The sequence below is a fragment of the Zonotrichia albicollis genome, chromosome Z (assembly GCF_047830755.1).
Source record: "Zonotrichia albicollis isolate bZonAlb1 chromosome Z, bZonAlb1.hap1, whole genome shotgun sequence".
Lineage (NCBI taxonomy): Eukaryota > Metazoa > Chordata > Aves > Passeriformes > Passerellidae > Zonotrichia > Zonotrichia albicollis.
This window is the reverse complement of record NC_133860.1, coordinates 31725694-31743943: the sequence shown is the minus strand read 5'-3', so window position 1 is coordinate 31743943 and position 18250 is coordinate 31725694. Positions and strand designations below refer to the sequence as shown.

Sequence of the window (18250 nt, the reverse complement as noted above, 5' to 3'; positions counted from 1 at the left end):
CAGTGGGACAATAAAGCTCTGGGGCATGGTGTTTCCCTTCACATTAAAGTGAGGATTTGCAACATAAGTATGTGAGGGACATAGTTTATGTGCTCCCAAGAAGCAGACATAATGAACTATTTCTTTTAATGGCAGATTATCCCTGTTTCTATTTCCTGGAGTGAAGACCTCGCAAATTGATGTATCTGTCCTCTGAGGTTTTCAGAGAGGCATTATGGCATTTTAAAATATTAATATGAGAGTACATTTAGCTGAAAGTAGCTAGCCTGGTAGTCTCTTGTGGCTGCCATACAGGTCACCAGAGACCTCCTGTCTCTCAAGGCAAATGATTTACTCTAAGTGTATCATTAAGATATACTTTTTTTGAATTTATGATAGTGCTTTCTTACAAAGTTATACCTTTTCTATAAAAATTTAAGCATTTTTATGCTATTTTCTCCCTTCACTCACTGTTCCTTAAAAACCTGGTCAGTGTCACGGGCAAATTGAAACTGCCACCCCCTGCACTGCAGTAGTGGGTCTGTGTTGAACACTGATTAGCTAGGACTGGATGTCACATCTTGTTATAATTTTACATAGCTGAAAAATTTCCTAGGAGATTTGAAAAGAACTGCAATTATTCCTCCAAAGTAAAAAAAAAAAAAAAAAAAAAAAAAAAAAAAAAAAAAAAAAAGAGGGAAAGAGAGAGGAAGAGAGGGAAGAAAGAAAAAGAAAGAGAGGAAGAGAGAAAGAGACGAAGAGACAAAGAGATAAAAGGAATGAGAGAATGAAAGAGTGAGAAAAGGAATGAGAGGGAGAAAGAGACAGAGAAAAAGTAGAGAGTGAAAGAGAGAAGGAAAGAAAGAGAAAGAGAAAGAGAGGAAAGAGAAAGAGGAAGAGGAAGAGAAAGAGAGAGAGAAAGAGAAAGAGAAAGAGAAAGAGAAAGAGAAGGAGAAAGAGAAAGAGAAAGAGAAAGAGAAAGAGAAAGAGAAAGAGAAAGAGAAAGAGAAAGAGAAAGAGAAAGAGAAAGAGAAAGAGAAAGGGAGAAAGAAAGAGAGAAAGAAAGGAAGGAAGGGAGGAAGGAAGGAAGGAAGAGAGAGAGAGGGAAAGAAAAAGAAAGAAAGAAAGAAAGAAAGAAAGAAAGAAAGAAAGAAAGAAAGAAAGAAAGAAAGAAAGAAAGAAAGAAAGAAAGAAAGAAAGAAAGAAAGAAAGAAAGAAAGAAAGAAAGAGAGAGAAAGAAAGAAAGAAAGAAAGAAAGAAAGAAAGAAAGAAAGAAAGAAAGAAAGAAAGAAAGAAAGAAAGAAAGAAAGAAAGAAAGAAAGAAAGAAAGAAAGAAAGAAAGAAAAGAAAATCTCAAATGCAATAAATTTCTAGATTAAAGAAATGGAAAAGTAGTAATTAAAGACACAGCAACATATCAGCTGAACATTTTCCTCTTATGGGAAATCTAATATATGGTTGCCTATTTCACGTTTTCTTCTCCATGAGATATGATATTAAGGGTGAGTCTGTGACCTTCAGAACTTCTAGAGGAGTATCATCCGCTCAGCTTAGTGTTATTAAAAAAAGGAAAGCAGACAGAAGCAATTTATATTTGCTGAAATGGTATTGGATTTGGTACTTTCCCATTCATGTATCAATGCACACAGATTTTGTCTTTTTACAAGTGGCAGAGCGTGATTCTTCCCACATATCTGTTCTTAGAAGATCATAGACATGGTTAAGGAGAGGAAGGCTTCTCAAAGAGGTGGTTTTCTGAAAAGCAATCCAAGACTAGCTTGGATTTAGTTTAACATGAAAATCAGTGTTAAGCTCCAGAAGTGTAGGATCATGGCCCAGAATATTAGAGGTTAATTTAAATATTGGTCGTTGTTTTTTGTCTTGATTTATTTAATCCTAAACTGATCAAAGTAACATACTATTATAATGTAATAGCTGAAATGTAGTTTTTCTATATTTATAGTACTGCATTTGAAGCATACCTGCTAGATTTCTCCTCTGTGTTGTTAGTCTGTTTTGGTTCAGTCATCTACAGAAGGAGAAAAGTACAGAGATTACATCTGAATTTGGTCCAAAACTGAAGCCTCTGAGAGAACAGCATAGTGCTTGAATATACAATGCATTCCCAAGAAAATAATCAAAAGATAAATTAAATAGTAATTTTAAATCTTTAAATTCTAGCACAGTTTAAAACCATGTTCAGAACCTGGGACAGACACTGAAATTTTTGAGAAAGACCGCAGCCCCCACAGCTTTATGTCAGCTGATGCTTTGGTCCCAGGTATGTGTGCCACAGTGTTACTGCCCATTTCCTTAAGCACTAGTATCCTCTACAGCATGTGCAGCAGCAAAGAGCAGCAGATGGGCCTCTGCTAAAGGCAGAAGACCCTCGGGTGTCTGCATGCGGGAAAAACGTGTCCATGTGGCTTCCTAGCAAGACATTAGATAGCTGCCACCTGCTCCTCCACACCACTGCCAGGGCTGGCTCCGTGCTGCAGAGCAGGATGCAGAGGGAGGTGGGGAATAGGTACAGCCAGCCATCCCAGATGATGTGCTCCCCTTCCAAAGCTGTGGGATTTTAGATAGCTGCACAGTCACTGCCAAAAGGCAACATCAACTCAGAATGCCCTGTTCAGCCCTGGGGAGCTTGCCCCGGGCGCAGCTGTGGCCACATGCTCGGCCCTGCTGGGTACTCGCGGCAGAGGTGGCGCAGCACAAGCAGCCCAAGTCGCGCAGAGTGGCAGCTTGTGAGTCCATGTGCTGGTTTCCCAATGGTTTTCCCAACTGTAAAACCCACCTGTGCTTGGCTCTGTGTGCTTTTTCCTCTATACATAAGGCAGATTGCGTTGCACTTCACATCTGCAGAGGAAAACTGGGTGAAACTTTAGAACTGCCTGTTCTGAGCTCTAGGACATGGTCAATGTTCATTTCAAGTTAATCTACACAAAGGTGTTTCCACTTTTCTGTTGTCAGCTTTACATTCATGTGTGTAAGCAGTATGACAAAATTTGCAAATAGAAAACAACAGTATGATACAATCTGCAAATAGAAAATAATTGACCAGGGAATTTAATTTTTTTTAACACTTAGCTATCAATTTTGATATTTCGAATTTTTGACAAAATTCCTACTAAAAAGTGGAATAATGTCTAAAAATCATGTCCACGTGAAGAGAAAAAATAGATATTTAAAAACCAGACTTTTGGCCCAATTATAAATTTTTGAGGGTTTTCTATTTTTTTTTTTTAAGAATTTAATATTCTTTTTTTTTGCTTTTGTTTTCACATTATTTTGACCCTTCTAACTTGCAAAGAAACAAACATTTTCCATTTTCTACATGACAAAACGCATTTAAGAAAAAAAAACACTTTTCAAAAATAGAGGGAGGAAGGTAGAAGAAAAATACAAGGAAAATAAGAAGCTCAACAGTCCTCAAAAAAGGTTGGAATACTGATTAATGAATAAACTCTTCATACATTCATCATTCTTATCTAAGTTATCAAATAAAGTGAAAATTATGAACTCTCTAGACTTACACAGAATGATTTGCCAGTTTTCTAATTTTTGAGCAATTCCATTGATAAAAAACATATTTCAGATGGCTAAAGAGCATTTTAGATAAGTGTTTTACAAGTGTCTTTAGAGCAACTGTAAGAGATAGAATATTTCACTTTTGAGATTTTTTTTTATACATAATTACATTTGCCTAGACACATATGTATTTCTGTGTTAATTTAAATGGTTAGAAAATACCAGCAAGGATCATAAATGTAATAGAAAGTCCTGAATAACACAGACAGCCCTACTCTTTCATTCACACTTTTTCTGTTTTTCTTGAAACTATTCTGAGAATGATATTATTAAATGTATCTTAACCAGCATAATTCCATTTCATATTACTAGAGAATTCACATCACAGGAAGTGCAAAGACTGATGGGTACTCTTGTGATTCTTTACCTCCATTTTTCATGTACATATTTTTGGTGGGTTTTCTTTTTTTTTTTCATGATGGTCTTTTCCAAATGTGGCTAACTATATAAGTTTATATACAGTTATATAAACTTATAAATATAAATAAGGGTATATAAAGGGTTATATAAATAAGAGTATGAAACCTGATGATGCTACTGCTCAGCAAATCACAAAATTATTCTGTTGGCAAACAGTACAAATAATTTCTCTTTCTGTATTTCAGCTATGCCAATTGTGAGTACAAATATCCATGTTTAACATCCCACATGAACTGCAGGAAGAAGCAGACAGCTTAAGAAAGCTCCTTAAATATGATATGAGGAAAAGTAACAGTGATAGCTCCTGCAATGATAAGTATGAGTGCTCCACTTGCAGAACAGATAATACAGGGATCTTGTCAACTGTAGCCTGTGGGACAGCAACTTCAGAGCACAGCCAGCCTCTTCTCATTATGGTGAGGGAGCACTTGTATCTTCTGCCCATCGAGTGTTTAGAGTGCATACTAAGTGATATTGAAAGGCTTTTTATCAGCAATCAGTTCAAAAAAAGTTGAGCACTTTACTTGCCTAATAATTAATCTTAAATGCATCTTTGAATTTAACTCTGGCCAGAAGATTGAATGCTATCTTGGAAAATAAAAAAGAAAAAGGTAAAGCTGAAAAAAGAGAAAAAGGTAAAACCAGAGCAATGGGAACTAAAGGGATTATTAAAACTTGGGTTTTTTGTTTATTTGCCTCATACTTCTAAAATATTGGCCACTAAGCTTACATCTGAGGATAGTGTTTTTTCCTCATATTTAACATATGTAACATATTTAATATTCAAGAAGAAAAAGCAAATACTTTTGCCTTCATTTATAAGGGAAATAATGCCTATGTGCATATAAAAACTCTTTACTTTTCATCAAATCCTTATTAGTGACTTTTGTTTATCAAAGGAATAGTGATGTTCAGTATCTGTAAGCAAGACTTCTCCTTCAATATGACTCTTATCTTGAATCTGCCTTTGCTTGTTTAGCCCATAAAAGATGGTGCTATTGCAGAGCTGGGTCTGCTTCTTGACATTCCTCAGGTGAAGCAGCCAGCTTCCTCTGGACTTTCAGGGAGTTCTACATGTTCTCCTTAGAGCTAAACCTGCTCTATAGATGGCATCAGCCATGTCTGCACTTACAGACTTGGACTATTGTAATGGAAATATTGTACATTTCATAAGCCATCTTTAGTTCATTCTTGCATTATTGGTTATTGTTCCATCAGTGACAGCAAGCATAATTCTTCTATTGGAATAGTAAGAGCCTAAAACTCCCAAGTAGTTTCAATATTCAGGTGGTTTAGGGCTGGATTCATCACCTAGTTTTAGTTATCTTAAGCTGATATAATCAGTATAAAATATCTGTTTGTGCTCTTTCATAGTCAGTGGGGGGATTCCAGCATCTGAAGAGCAATCTATCCACGTAACTTTGACACTGACATTATGAAATAGGAATATCTGTCCAGGCATATCCATTTTATTTCTCTGATGACTGTAGAAGAAAGCAAAACTACCTTAGAATGACTTGCAGGAACTGAAGTAGGATGAAGCTGAGTCTTGCTTATCACAAAGACATATTTTGAGCATAAACACTTACTTTTGGATTCTGATGACCGTGTTTCAATTGCCAGTTTTTCCTTCCTTTAAAAACATCCCTGGAAAATAGAAACCAACACTACATGTTGAAGTGAGATTGACATTGACTTAAACAAAAAGGAATACATTGGTATAGGTTCTACTGGTGCAAAATTAAACAAATAATTTTTGTAAAATTACAAATTTAAATATCGTTTAAGAATAAGGAGATATGAAATGCATGGCCTATGAGACAGTTATGCACCTATTTTTAAAATTGTAACTGGTCCTGTTAAATATTCTCAAATATTTGGTTTATTATTACAAATATATCAGTCAAAATCTGCTCTAGATTTAGTTGTGGTCAGTGCAATTTCTCCTATTTTGCACCAAGACATGACAGAAGAATCAGTAAATCTCAGTACTATGCACCTACATAGTCTCACATTGTGCAAAATGAAATTTCTTAATATAGCTACTTGGAGTTCTTATTTATAATATAAGGACTTTTCTCATTATATATGTAAAATTAATGTTTAATGTTATGAGATAGTGAAAATTTTGATACGGGTTTATTGAATTCAGGATCCGTTGCACTTAAGCACTTGACATATCTTTTCTATGCAAATTATCTGAGAAGAACATAAGTCATTTTTAATAAATGTGGGGAAAGGGTCTAAGGTGAAATGAGGTTGGTGGTTGGGGCTCAGATTCTAATAAGATAAATTAAGGCTACTCACTCAGCTAACACTCAGTGCAGTTGTCAGCACTCCTGGTTTTAAAAAGGAAAGAAGATCGAAGAAAAGATTTAAAGATGAATGAGCCATGTGGGCTAAAAGCCCCTCTCCTTTCAGTAGGTAGTGATTCTACAGGGTCAAAGTTGAGGAGTGATGGGAAGAGTATTAAGAAATCTAGCAATTTAGAATGGAGATATATTCTCAAAGACATGAATTATATCTTCAGAAGGTATAAATTTGGATTCAAAAGGGCTACTTTTTCTGGACATTAGCAGAGAAAGTAGCCTGATCCTTGAACCTAAGTCTGGATTTTCAATTTTCCAATAAGTTTCCAAATTTTGATGGAGAGCAATTAACTTGTGTAGTCCTGTATCCCATTCTCATACAGTCCTCCACATCACTTTAGAGAGCTACATACATGATAGCACCATACAACAGGATGTTGGATTTTCAGATTGCATATTTGATAAGTTACACCACTGAAACCAGAGTGTTAATTCTTTACAGTGATGTTTATAGAGTAGATGGTGTAACATATATAGAGCACTGTAAATAGGTCAGGTTTTATTGTTTATTTTAACAAATGGATAGGGTTGCATTAGCATTGCAGAAAATGTATAAATATTGATTTGAAAACCTGGTGAGCACAATAGAAGAGCAACCCTTGTAACCCTTTTAGAGAAATCCAGCCATAAATAAAGTTCATCTCCATTTTTCAACAAAACAATTAATACATAATTCATCCCAAAAGTATTATCATGCCTATTGGTACCAATGGCAACTGAAGTATTCTAACACAGCTAATACTACTCTGTGAAGACTATATTTATTTGTATACCTGAAGAAAGGACATAATAGTATGTACTGCAACAGCATTTTATTTGTGGTGGGATCTATAAGGGTAACTTTTAATAGCTCTGCATGGGCTGAGTGCTGAAGGATGCAGCTGACAAATGTTTCTATTATTCTGACCATGTGAAAACAAAATCAATAAATGCATTTTTGGAACTGAGGAAAGAGTTATGTATTGTCTTAGGTCATGTCTTGTTCATTTAATTTCTATCTTCCTGTATGCAAAAAGCTCTCTACAAAAATGTTACTGGTATACAGCTGTATATAATTAGAGCTTTTTTCTATTAAGTAAACTTTACCTAAGTAGGATATTAACTGACAACAGCACATATGTACTCACAATAATCAAAACTAACCAAAACTTTAGGAGATTAATTTCATTTTAGATGGACACCAGATATTATCTAAGCATTCTGATCTGGGAGTTGGGTTTGAAATCTCACAAGCAGGACTTCTAGTTATATTGCCAGTACCCTCCTGCTCTACCAGGACTGAAAGCAAGAAAGAAGTAGCAAACATCTCATTATATAGTGTGAATAAAGCAGGGAAAGTGCACAGGGAATTTTTTCAAAGCTTGCTGCCAGACATGAGACGGATCCAACTTCAGGTACCTGTCATATCACAGCCCAGGGGAGAACAATGAAGAGAACAGCATCCACATTAGTAAATCTTCAGGGCCAGCAACTGGCTTCTACATATGGATGGCAACATGTCTTCGTTGGAAGAAAAAAAACAACAGAGAGATATCAAAAGATAAACATTAGATTCAGCTAGGGCTAAAAGAAAAACATTGTAATTATTGGATGTCCTAGCATCATTTGCAATAGCTTTGATACCATTTTAAAAATAGTAAAATATTTGTGAAAATAGACATTTTGATACCATTTGAAAATAGAAAACTTTGATGCCAAAAGCCCTACTAAAGTTTTAAACAGACAAATTTCTTCACTGAAAGAATACTTTGTTTTACTGAAAAATATTAGCAAAACAATTCTTTTAAAAAGCCTTTTTGACTTTATTGAACAAAGGTTTCAGTGCCTGACTATATTTTATCTTCTGTTCATTTTATGACTAAAAGTTCACATGCAGAGCAAGTAAATCAGTATTTTCTTTTCAGCCATCACAAAACAGAAGAGAACAACATTTGCTGCTCAGTGAACCTCAAAGTGTCAAAATGGCTATAATAGTAGCATTTTCTCTGCATTCACCAAACTCTAAAAAACTGTATGCTCCGTTTTAATGGATATCCTTCATACTTCCATACCATACACAGATTTGAGAAGACATGTATAAAGGACAGATGATTCCCTTGTAAAATCTATAAATTTAATAGAAGAAGTCCCATTTTGACATATTTAGGGTGAAGAGACGTTAATACACTTTTATGCAAGCACATACAAAAAAATCTCGCATTCTGAATAATTAGCTAAAGAAGAAGTAAAAATCACATATGCTAGCAAGAGAATTTGATATAGTTACAGGTTTAGATTAAGCTTCATAAAGTTTTAGCATGATTAAAGTGTTGAAAAGTTGACACAGAAATGTGAGTTAATGTTTGGAAATGAATCTTGGCTTTATCCTTCTCAGTTTATATCTTGAGCAGATATTCTTAAAAATAGTATGTACTAAAAAAGTAGTTGGATGTCAACTCTTTGTTTATTTAGGAACATAACCATTAGATTTGGCTTGATTTTATGGAGGTCTACAAGCCGAAAGATTGAAGAAGTATTGGGCAAGTATGCTGCTTCTACATGGCAAATTGTATGAATATTTGAAGGGTAGCTGTTCGGCATCTGAGATAATTCCAAGCCTAGGGTAATAAAACTTCAGTGGCATGAGGAATTTTATTTTAAATTCGTTTATTTATTCTTAACTCTATCTCTAATACTTGAAATTGAGTGGTTTGTAGTGTAAAACTAAATAGTGCAATTTCCTGCATACATGTGGTATACCCTAAGTAAAGATTTTTTTAAAGTCCTGAGGGCTCCTCTTTTATTAATTTAATAATTTAAATTTTTGAGCTATTTTAAAAAAGAACAATAAATGTAATAAATAAACCAAATATATAAACCTAACATGTAACGCAAGCTAGATGTATGTGTTTGGAAAATTTCCTGTGAGATGGGGTGAGATTATTTGCTTTTATCCTACGATGAAATGAAAAATAAATATCTTTGAAACATAGGATGCTTTAATTTTATATATAAATAAAGGCAGAAGAATTTTACCCAAGACTATAATTTCAGAGAGGAATTAAATTAACCAAGAGGGAAATGAAAATAAATATGATGAGAAAATTGTCATGATTCAGTAAGAATTTCAAAAGTTTAAAAATTTCAATTGAAGAATCTAAAAAACACTTTTCCTGGATGAGAGCTTTTCTTGAAGAGATATCTGAATTCTCACCACATATTCTACTTCTTGGTTTTGGAAGAGATCTTCTAGATATATTTCTGAAGGAAAATTATATAAATAAAATACAATAGTGTTTTTCTCACCACCGGGTGGTCTTTCCTATAAAAAGCACTCTGTTCACTACCAGCACTGTTCCCCTCCTTTTAAATTGATTTTTAAATGTTTCTACCTTCTGCTAAAGTGATATTATTCTCCCTGAGGTGCTGTACCTTCAGTTTTCTGATCTATACTGCCTAAATAGTGATATGAGAGACAAACAGTTTTAAAAACAGTATTCTTTCCTACCAGAACAGCAAGCACTGCTGAAATTGTTCTGCACCCTCATGTATAGACCAGTTCCCTGATTTGATGTTCTCAGTCCTTGTGGTGTTGGTGTAGGAGGAAATTCAGTGCTCTAAAAACCCAACTCAGGCAAGCTGATTTCCTAGATAAATTTTAATGCATGTGTTCTCCATACAAACATGTCTTTTACCTTTTGTGAAGCAGTGACTGGATAGTCCCCTTCTCCTTGAGAGACGTACAGACATTTGATTCCTCTGTTCCCATTTCAGAAACCAGTGCTGAATTTCTCTATGGCAGAAATTACAAAGTACTGCATTTATTTTCCCATAAACACTTTATTTACCTAAAATTTCACTGGACTTCTAGTAAAGAAATGTTTTAGAAAGAAGCCAAATATTCAGAATTACTTTTTCTTTCTTGTAGGATTGTTATACTGAACACATCAAGATGTCCTGCAAGTTATGACAGCTTAATCTTATGTGTTTAAATAATATTCACAGTTTGCAACAGAAAAAAAATTATCCTCTTCCTATTTTGATAAGAAATATCAATTTTATGTTATTCTAAAATTCAACCTAGAAGTAAAAGAAAAAGAAAACTGAGAAAAAAGATATATTTTCATGTTTCAAGGTCTGTCAGGTATGAAAAAGACTCTTTAGAGATGTGATTTGTGGTCTAAATCTCATCTAGAGGGAACGTGGGAATACTTTACTACAGAGAATGGTGCAAAGAGATAGCTAAATCACATTATAGGTCCTCTCATCTAAAATTTCTCTTTCTTTAAGTGAGCATTTCTATCCAGCCATCTCTGTGAGAGTTTTTCATGATTAAGATAAAAATTTATCCTCATAGTTGATCCTGGCCATTCACAATGAAAACACGACACTGTTAGACAATACATAGGCAGTTTCTGTGAAGCCATTGTGGGGGGACATGACACAAAAAAGTAACTTAACCAGTAGGGTTAAGCTAAAACTGAAACTAAAAGTTAGCTGGAAATTTTCAGATGAAAGTATTTCTTATACAATACATCCCAGAGTCAGAACTAAATGTAAATACTCCAATAAGTGTGTATCAAATTTCTGGACAGCGGCTCTTCAGGTACAACGAAGTCTCGTGGAGTGATTTGAATTGTTGGCATTTTTATAGTCAGAGGAAATATTTGCATGTGTGTGTGTGTGCACAGTTCTCCTTTTACAGTCAATAACAACAGCTACTTTTTATGTGACTGCAATTATCTTTGTCAATGTGTGTAGTATTTTTGTCAGTAATCTATCTTCTCCCAAGCAGAAAAGAAAAATAAGCTGACCAAAATATCCCAAAATTATAAGCACTAAAAATATCACATTAAACCATGAAACATTAAGGACTACTAATGTAGTTGATTTAGTGTTCCAGTTCAGTAGGTTTTTACTTTTTGTTTAGCAAATTGCAGAAGATATATTTAAATACTAAGTTTCCTCTTCAAAAAATAACTTAAATTGGCTATTAAGAAAAAGATGATTCCAATATAATTTGAAATCTGTGTTACCTAATACTCAGATTCACTATAGAAGGATAACTAATACAACTTTCTGTTATCATTTTAAAAATTCTCATATAGGTACTGTGTCTCCTGTATAGATGTCACATAAAAGGAATGTATGCACTCTTAGAGGTAGATTCCCTTTTTAATACTTTTAATCTCTGAACAGTTTCTGAATTTGCACTGACTGCATTCTTTTGTAATTGAAAGGTTCCTAAAGACTTATCCTGTCAGCCTCAATCTTCCTTTTGGAAGCATTACCATCATAACTTAAAATAACATTTCCTCAGTGATTTTCTCTAGCAAGAGCCTGTGTGCATGTCAAATCAAGTATGTCAAAGCAGGTTTCCATAGGACAAATTTCAGTCATTTTCAGCATCTCCAAAAAGGTGCTCATACAGACTTTGTTATTATTAATGCACTTCAATAACGAAAACAGAGATATGGGCATAAAGACTTCTTATATGTTGTAAAAAACATAAATGAGAGGATGGAGTATTATTTTCTTTATCTACTGGGAATAAATAGAAAATAGCAGTGGGTGTAATGACTACATACTGAATTAGAAAACAACATTAATAGCTTGCGTGCATAAAATTTTGCATAAATAAATGAGTAACAAAAGAGTGGATGACTGAATTTCAAACTACCCTGCGGCCCAAAAACATAAATGAAGAAAATGGAAATGGGTTAATGGGACAAATACATATGAAGAAATTTAAAACTCATTCCAAAATTTAGCATAAATAATTTTAATTTTATCTGGAACTCTAATGATGTTAGAATATACATTCAAGCAGGAGAACCATTTTACATTTCATAATCAGCCATTACATTACATTGCAAAGAGAGCTATGTAGACACTGTTTCTTTGAAATTGCTGTGTGCTTTTCTGCAGTACACTGTAAGTATTTTACACTGGGTTTCCTAAATTATGACTATTCCATGCAGGAGTCAGTATGACACAGCATCTTATTTCATATTCTGAAACAAAATTTAAAATGATCCTAAACCAAAAATAGGTAGTATCTACTTGAAATTGTTGAGAAACAGTAGTTAAAAAGAATTATCTGAAGGGCTTTATATTTACGTAGTAAGTTAAATGTATGATGAGGGAAGAACCCTCCCAGCTGTTCCTGTTTCACAACGTGAATATTGAATAATCTGACATTTCTTTGTTTGGATCATGAAGTTTGAATAATTAAACAATAGGTCGTTTGAGCTCTGTTGTGTCATCAACTAATTACTACATTTATGCTTGTCAATAGCAAACCCACAGTAGTATTTTAAATTCCATTTATTGTGCTTTAGCTTAATGCTTACTGTTACTTTTCCTCCACATTTTTTCCCATCATGAAAATTAACCCACAATATATCTTTCTGGAAAGAAAATAAACAGCTCCCTTGCCAAGCCTTTCATTATACTGTTGCTTTCCATCATGAATTGTGGTCTAACAGTAGCCTAGTAAAAAGCCAGGGCCTTTGAAGTGTTGTGCTAATTTGATTAATACGTAGTTACATCCTGTTATGATGCACTTTGCCTTATGCATTTTAAATGGAAAATGCAGAGTGGATTACATTTGTGTTAAAAACACAGCATACCAAATGAACAGCATTGAAAGTGGTCTATTATAACAAGAACTGCATCCACTTTAAACATGTAAAAGGTTATTGCTTGCAAGTTAATGATAATGGTACCAAAATACATGATTTTATAACAATTAAAAGGTCAATATAAATACTAGTGAGATTCACACAGCTGCAGTGGAAAATACTTGATTTAAATTCCATGAATAAAACAAAACAAAATATTCAGAAAAATCCTCTGAACTGTGTGTCCTTCCACTCATCTCCATAAATACTTGGGACTTGAAGTCATGGTTAATTCACCTTCTGTCCTAAAAGAAAAAATTTTATGTGCTTTCCCCTTCCGTTTACATGAAGACTTAAACTCAGCTTCCATGTTGGTTAATATAAATTTTCTGCCTCCTAAGGGAGGAGAAACACACTATTATACTATGCTATTGCTGGTATTTGGTTTGGTTTTTTTAACTTATCTTTTCAATAAATTAAATACATTGTTTTATCATAATACTTTGGGATACCAATAATCACCTCAGAATAAGAATTAGATTAAACTTCAAGTCTACTGACAGCCAAAGATATAAGCAAATCTAACTTGGTGCTTTAGGTGTGCATCACGATGGTTTCATTATTCTTGCACCTAGTAAATTTTCTAGCAACTTAGTACAGCAAAATTGTTTCCATAGCCAGGAGGAAGCACCTCATCAAGAACCTGTCCTTTTATTTACTCATGCTAAAACAGACAAAATGTCAACAACAAATGATCACCCCAAAAACCTAAGTACACTTTAAAAATTAAAGATATTGATTATGATTTGCACAGGAACTGCACACAGATTTGTTTCACTTTTTACAGCTCTGCTTGAAGGCAGAAAGTAGCCATTCTATTAACTCATTGTGTTTCGATATATTTCAGTTTTTGATGTCATTATGTTTCTTGCATGCCTAATCTTTGAAGCTAATCTGATGCTTCTTTTTTAATATGTATTTTAGCTGGAAAAAAGAGGCACTGTGGAATACAGCATCCTTGTTATTGAAGAAGAAGTCCAGCAAAAGACAAAGAATTGAATTATAAAACATTAAATCACTGAGCAGTAAAATAAAATGTGGAGCTTATTTCTGCCTATTGTATGGATTTGTTGGCAAATTCAAGGTGGCAGACACTTTTTATTCCATCTACCTCCCTCCAGGGAGAGACACCATGTCTGCATGTGTTTCTAATTTATTTTTAAACAGTTTAATTAATGCTTCTTACCTATTCATTTGAAAAAAACATAGTCATAATGTTTAATTTGTATTCCTGAAATCCAGTAGACTATCTTTCTCTACTCAGTACAGACTTCTCTGTTCAGCTTTTATTTAGTCAGTAAATTATGCTGTCCAAACTTTTTTCTTAGAAAGTTTTCATGTGGTTGCAGTTTTCTTAAAGCTTACTCTATCTTTCACTAGTTGATCATTATACTGTTAACTGTTACTTAAACTCAGAAGAAATATTCACTATCATGTTTTAAATATTTTCTAAATGTTCTAATTTTTTCAGTTTTCTTAGTAACATATTATGCAATGCTTATGGAAACATCTATGGAGCTGACCAAGAGAAAACTTTTGAAAATATTTGTAATTCCAACTATTTATATAATAAAACCCTAATCTGATCAGACTGCAACTTCTGCAACAAAAATGCAGTGAAGTCAGCTGCAAAACCTTTCCCTTTGTCCACATGAGTTATTAGATCAGAATCAGATAGTACAATTGTCTTCTTTCCAATATGCATTTCATTGACAGTGTACATGGAAAAAACTCTCACCTATCTTCTGAAAAATCTTGGATGCAGCTGTACACCAAGAAACTGAAATTTGTCCCTTTTGTCTGGTTCTTCTTGTCACTACTTCGCAAACTTATAAATTATGTAATGTCCTTGTATAGTGATACTTTTGAGCATTTCTTTTACACCTCATAGGTTGTAAGAATATGATAAATCTGTCTTCCTAGTATACATCACAGATGTGCTGGCAACACAGGTAAGTTTTTATATCATCATCAGTCAGTAACATCACCTAAAGCTAATAAGGCCTACTGAAAATAATGTAGTTATCTAAGATTCCAGTCTTTAATGAATAACTTCAAAGAGAAATACTAAGTGTAGGCTCTGGTTCACAACATGAATGAATTGAACATTTTTATAAGAGCTTAATATAGTATAAAGCATTGTAAACCAAGACAAGTGCATTTTAAAATTTAACTGAGATTTTAATTTTTCATAAGATTTTGGAAAGGTATTTTAAGGAAACCAATAAGCAAATAATTCTGGATAGTTGAATTGCATTTTTAATTATGATAATCAGCAGCAGAGAGATTTGAACAGCAAAAAATTTATTCTTTTATACAGTCAAATCTTTATAAAACCATCTATCTTACCAAAAGTTACACTGATTTCTGACCTTGAATGAAAGAAGACAATGATCTTAGTGTGACTCATAGCCTGGGAAAAGATTCTCCTTCTCATAGCCTCCTGTTCCTTCTTCAAAGAAGATTCAGAATATGCCTGAGGAAATAGAGCTGAACTTGGAAACCATCAAAAGTATTCAAAAATCATCACCAACCAATAACCTTGATAATATGAATTAAAGGAGAACGAAATCCTGTTGGTCAATGAAATTACTTGGAGAGTGGTACCTTTTCACCTGAAAACTATGAATATTTACCTAGGAAATAGTAGGTATAATCTTTATTATTTGTATTATAAGTCTGGATGTCATAATATCATCGATGTTATTTTAAAGACATTTGGAAGTCCACACGGAATAGAACAATAATATTTCTTGGCTCTTAATCACATTCAATGCATAGCTCCCAACAAAATTTTCAATTTTGCTGAGGTTATGAAAGAATTAAAGACCAGGTGCATCACAATACTTTACATATCATCAGTGAATGCATTGCAGTTGCTTATATCTCAAAATTTCTCAAACCAGAGCCTCTACAAGATAGTCAACTCTTGCCACTAATGCTTCTTCAACATTTTGCCAGAAAAGACTTTTCAGATAAAAATGTGAAATTCTTTCTGAGACCCAGAACAATTTACTGTAACCAGATAAGATCTTTAAGAAAAATTAATAATCCTTCATAATAAAAGAAAGTGTGATTCTTTCATGATGGAATTTTTATTCTGAGATATAGAAATACAAATGCAAACAGTGCACAAATGCATTACACTCATTAAGGATTTCTAAGCTCAACCAGATCTGTCACCATACTATCCATACATCTGAAGAGAAATTAAATCAAACCTTCACAGATTAAAGTTTGCATACCTGATACATCCAATGCATAGGTTATTTTAGCTGTAATTGAGTTAGACCCTACTTTTTATATCCAGACAGAGAGATTGTTGAATTCACTTCGAGTTATGCTGCTTCAGTAGAGCTCTCCAGAAGTGTTGCAAAACTGCAAAACAGAAGTTTTATCTTTTCCTTCAACTACTTGGGTTGGCAGTTCCCTGTATGAAATGCTCATTACCAAGTAACATTACCAAGTAACAAAGTTAATCTAGGATTTCCGACAGAAAACACTAGAAAGGTAGGCATGAAGATGAAAGTATTTTCAAACCCACACAGGGGAAGGGGCTGACTTCATTCTTAAAACTATATATGAGCTATAAGTGAATGTGAAAATTGGTCCTGAACTTTTTCTGACTATTTAAATAGATAGTTTAATACTGAATGTTTTTTATTCCTGTCACTACAAATACAAGCTTAATAATACTTATCCCACATTGTTAAAAGGGAGAGTATAAAAGAACAAAGTACCAATCCTTCCCCTTTGTTGCTTTAAAAGGAATTTTGGAAAAATTCCTTTTAATTGAATCCCTGTTTATTGGACATGGGGGAAACAGTGAAAAAGGATGAAGAAAACACAGAGAAAATGTCTACTTTACCTCACTTTTCCATAGTAAAACCAACTGGGTTTTGAGTACTAGGCCCTCTAAGCTGGAAGTCAGGGACAGGGAGCAAATGAAGTTCCATAATCCAAGACTACACAGTCAGTGATCTCCTACACCACCTAGACACACAGAGATCTTTGGGGCCAGATGAGATCCTCTCATGGGTACTGAGGGAGCTGATGGAAGTTCTCACTGAGCCTCTTCCCATCATTTATCAGCAGTTCTGGTTCACTGGGGAGCTTCAGTTGACCAGAGGTTGGCAAATGTGACCCACCCACAAGAAGGACAGGAAGGAGAATCAGGAGAACTGCAGGCCTGTCATTCTGACCCTGGTACTGCAGCAAGGCTGGGGGAGAGGTCATCTCAAGTGCCATCAAATGACACATGCAGCACACCCAGGGGATCAGGCCCAGCCAGATGAGTTTATGAAAGGCAAGTCCTGCTTGGCTAGCATGGTCTCCCTCTATGACAGACTGACCAACTCAGTTTATGAGGAAGAGGCTATGAATAATGTCTGCCTGGACATTTGTTAAGCTTCCAAAAATGTTTTCACAGCATTTTCCTGGAGAAACAGCCTACTCATGTCTTGGACAGATGCCATTTTCATTTGGTTAAAAACTCAATGGATGGCCAGGCCCAGAGAGTGGTGAATGCAGATAAATCCAGTTGGTGGCCAGCCACCAGTGGGGCTCTGCTGGGCTCTGTACTGGGGACAGTCCTGTTTAATGTCTTTGCTGATGAACTGAATGAGAGCATCAAGTGCACCCTCAGTCAGTTTGCAGGTGACACCACTCACTGGGTGAGAGTGTTGATCTGCTGGAAGGCAGGAAGTCCCTGCAGAGGGATCTGGGCAGGCTGGATCATGGCTGAGGCCAATGGTGTGAGGTTCAACAAGGACAAGTGCCAGGTCCTGCCCTTGGGTCACAACAACCCCAGGCAGTGCCACAGGCTGGGGCAGAGTGGCTGGAAAGGAGCTGGGGGTGCTGGTGACAGCAGCTGAACATGAGCCAGGCTGTGCCCAGGGGGCCAAGAAGGCCAATGGCATCCTGGCCTGGATCAGCAATGCTGTGGCCAGCAGGGCCAGGGCAGGGATTGTCCCCCTGCGCTGGGCCCTGCTGAGGCCGCACCTCCAGTGCTGTGCCCAGGGCTGGGCCCTCACTGCAGGAAAGGCCCTGAGGGGCTGGAGAGAGTCCAGAGAAGGGCAATGGAGCTGGGGCAGGGTCTGGGGCACAAGTGCTGTGAGTGAGTAAGAAAGCTGTGGGTGTTAAGCCAGGAGAAAAGGTATATCGAGAGAGAACTTCTATTTCTCTAGACCTAGCTGAAAAGAGATTGCAATTGGGGGGGGTGGGGGGGTG

At 35.2% G+C, this 18250-nt stretch overlaps 1 long non-coding RNA gene across 17 annotated transcripts in view; it reads right to left on the bottom strand.

The window, feature by feature from the left end:
• LOC106629577 (uncharacterized) overlaps nucleotides 1–18250 on the bottom strand; it is a 51139-nt gene that overhangs the window by 6937 nt on the left and 25952 nt on the right. For 10 of the 17 annotated variants that reach the window (XR_012578086.1, XR_012578092.1, XR_012578080.1 and 7 more), the window contains 7 exons: nucleotides 15394–15497; nucleotides 10034–10131; nucleotides 7758–7859; nucleotides 6298–6329; nucleotides 5580–5637; nucleotides 2777–2838; nucleotides 1962–2008 (listed from right to left, as the gene is read on the bottom strand). This is a non-coding gene — a long non-coding RNA (uncharacterized LOC106629577). The remainder of the gene's footprint in view (nucleotides 1–1961; nucleotides 2009–2776; nucleotides 2839–5579; nucleotides 5638–6297; nucleotides 6330–7757; nucleotides 7860–10033; nucleotides 10132–15393; nucleotides 15498–18250) is intronic. The other 7 variants (XR_012578082.1, XR_012578084.1, XR_012578088.1 and 4 more) reach the window with 3 other exon arrangements.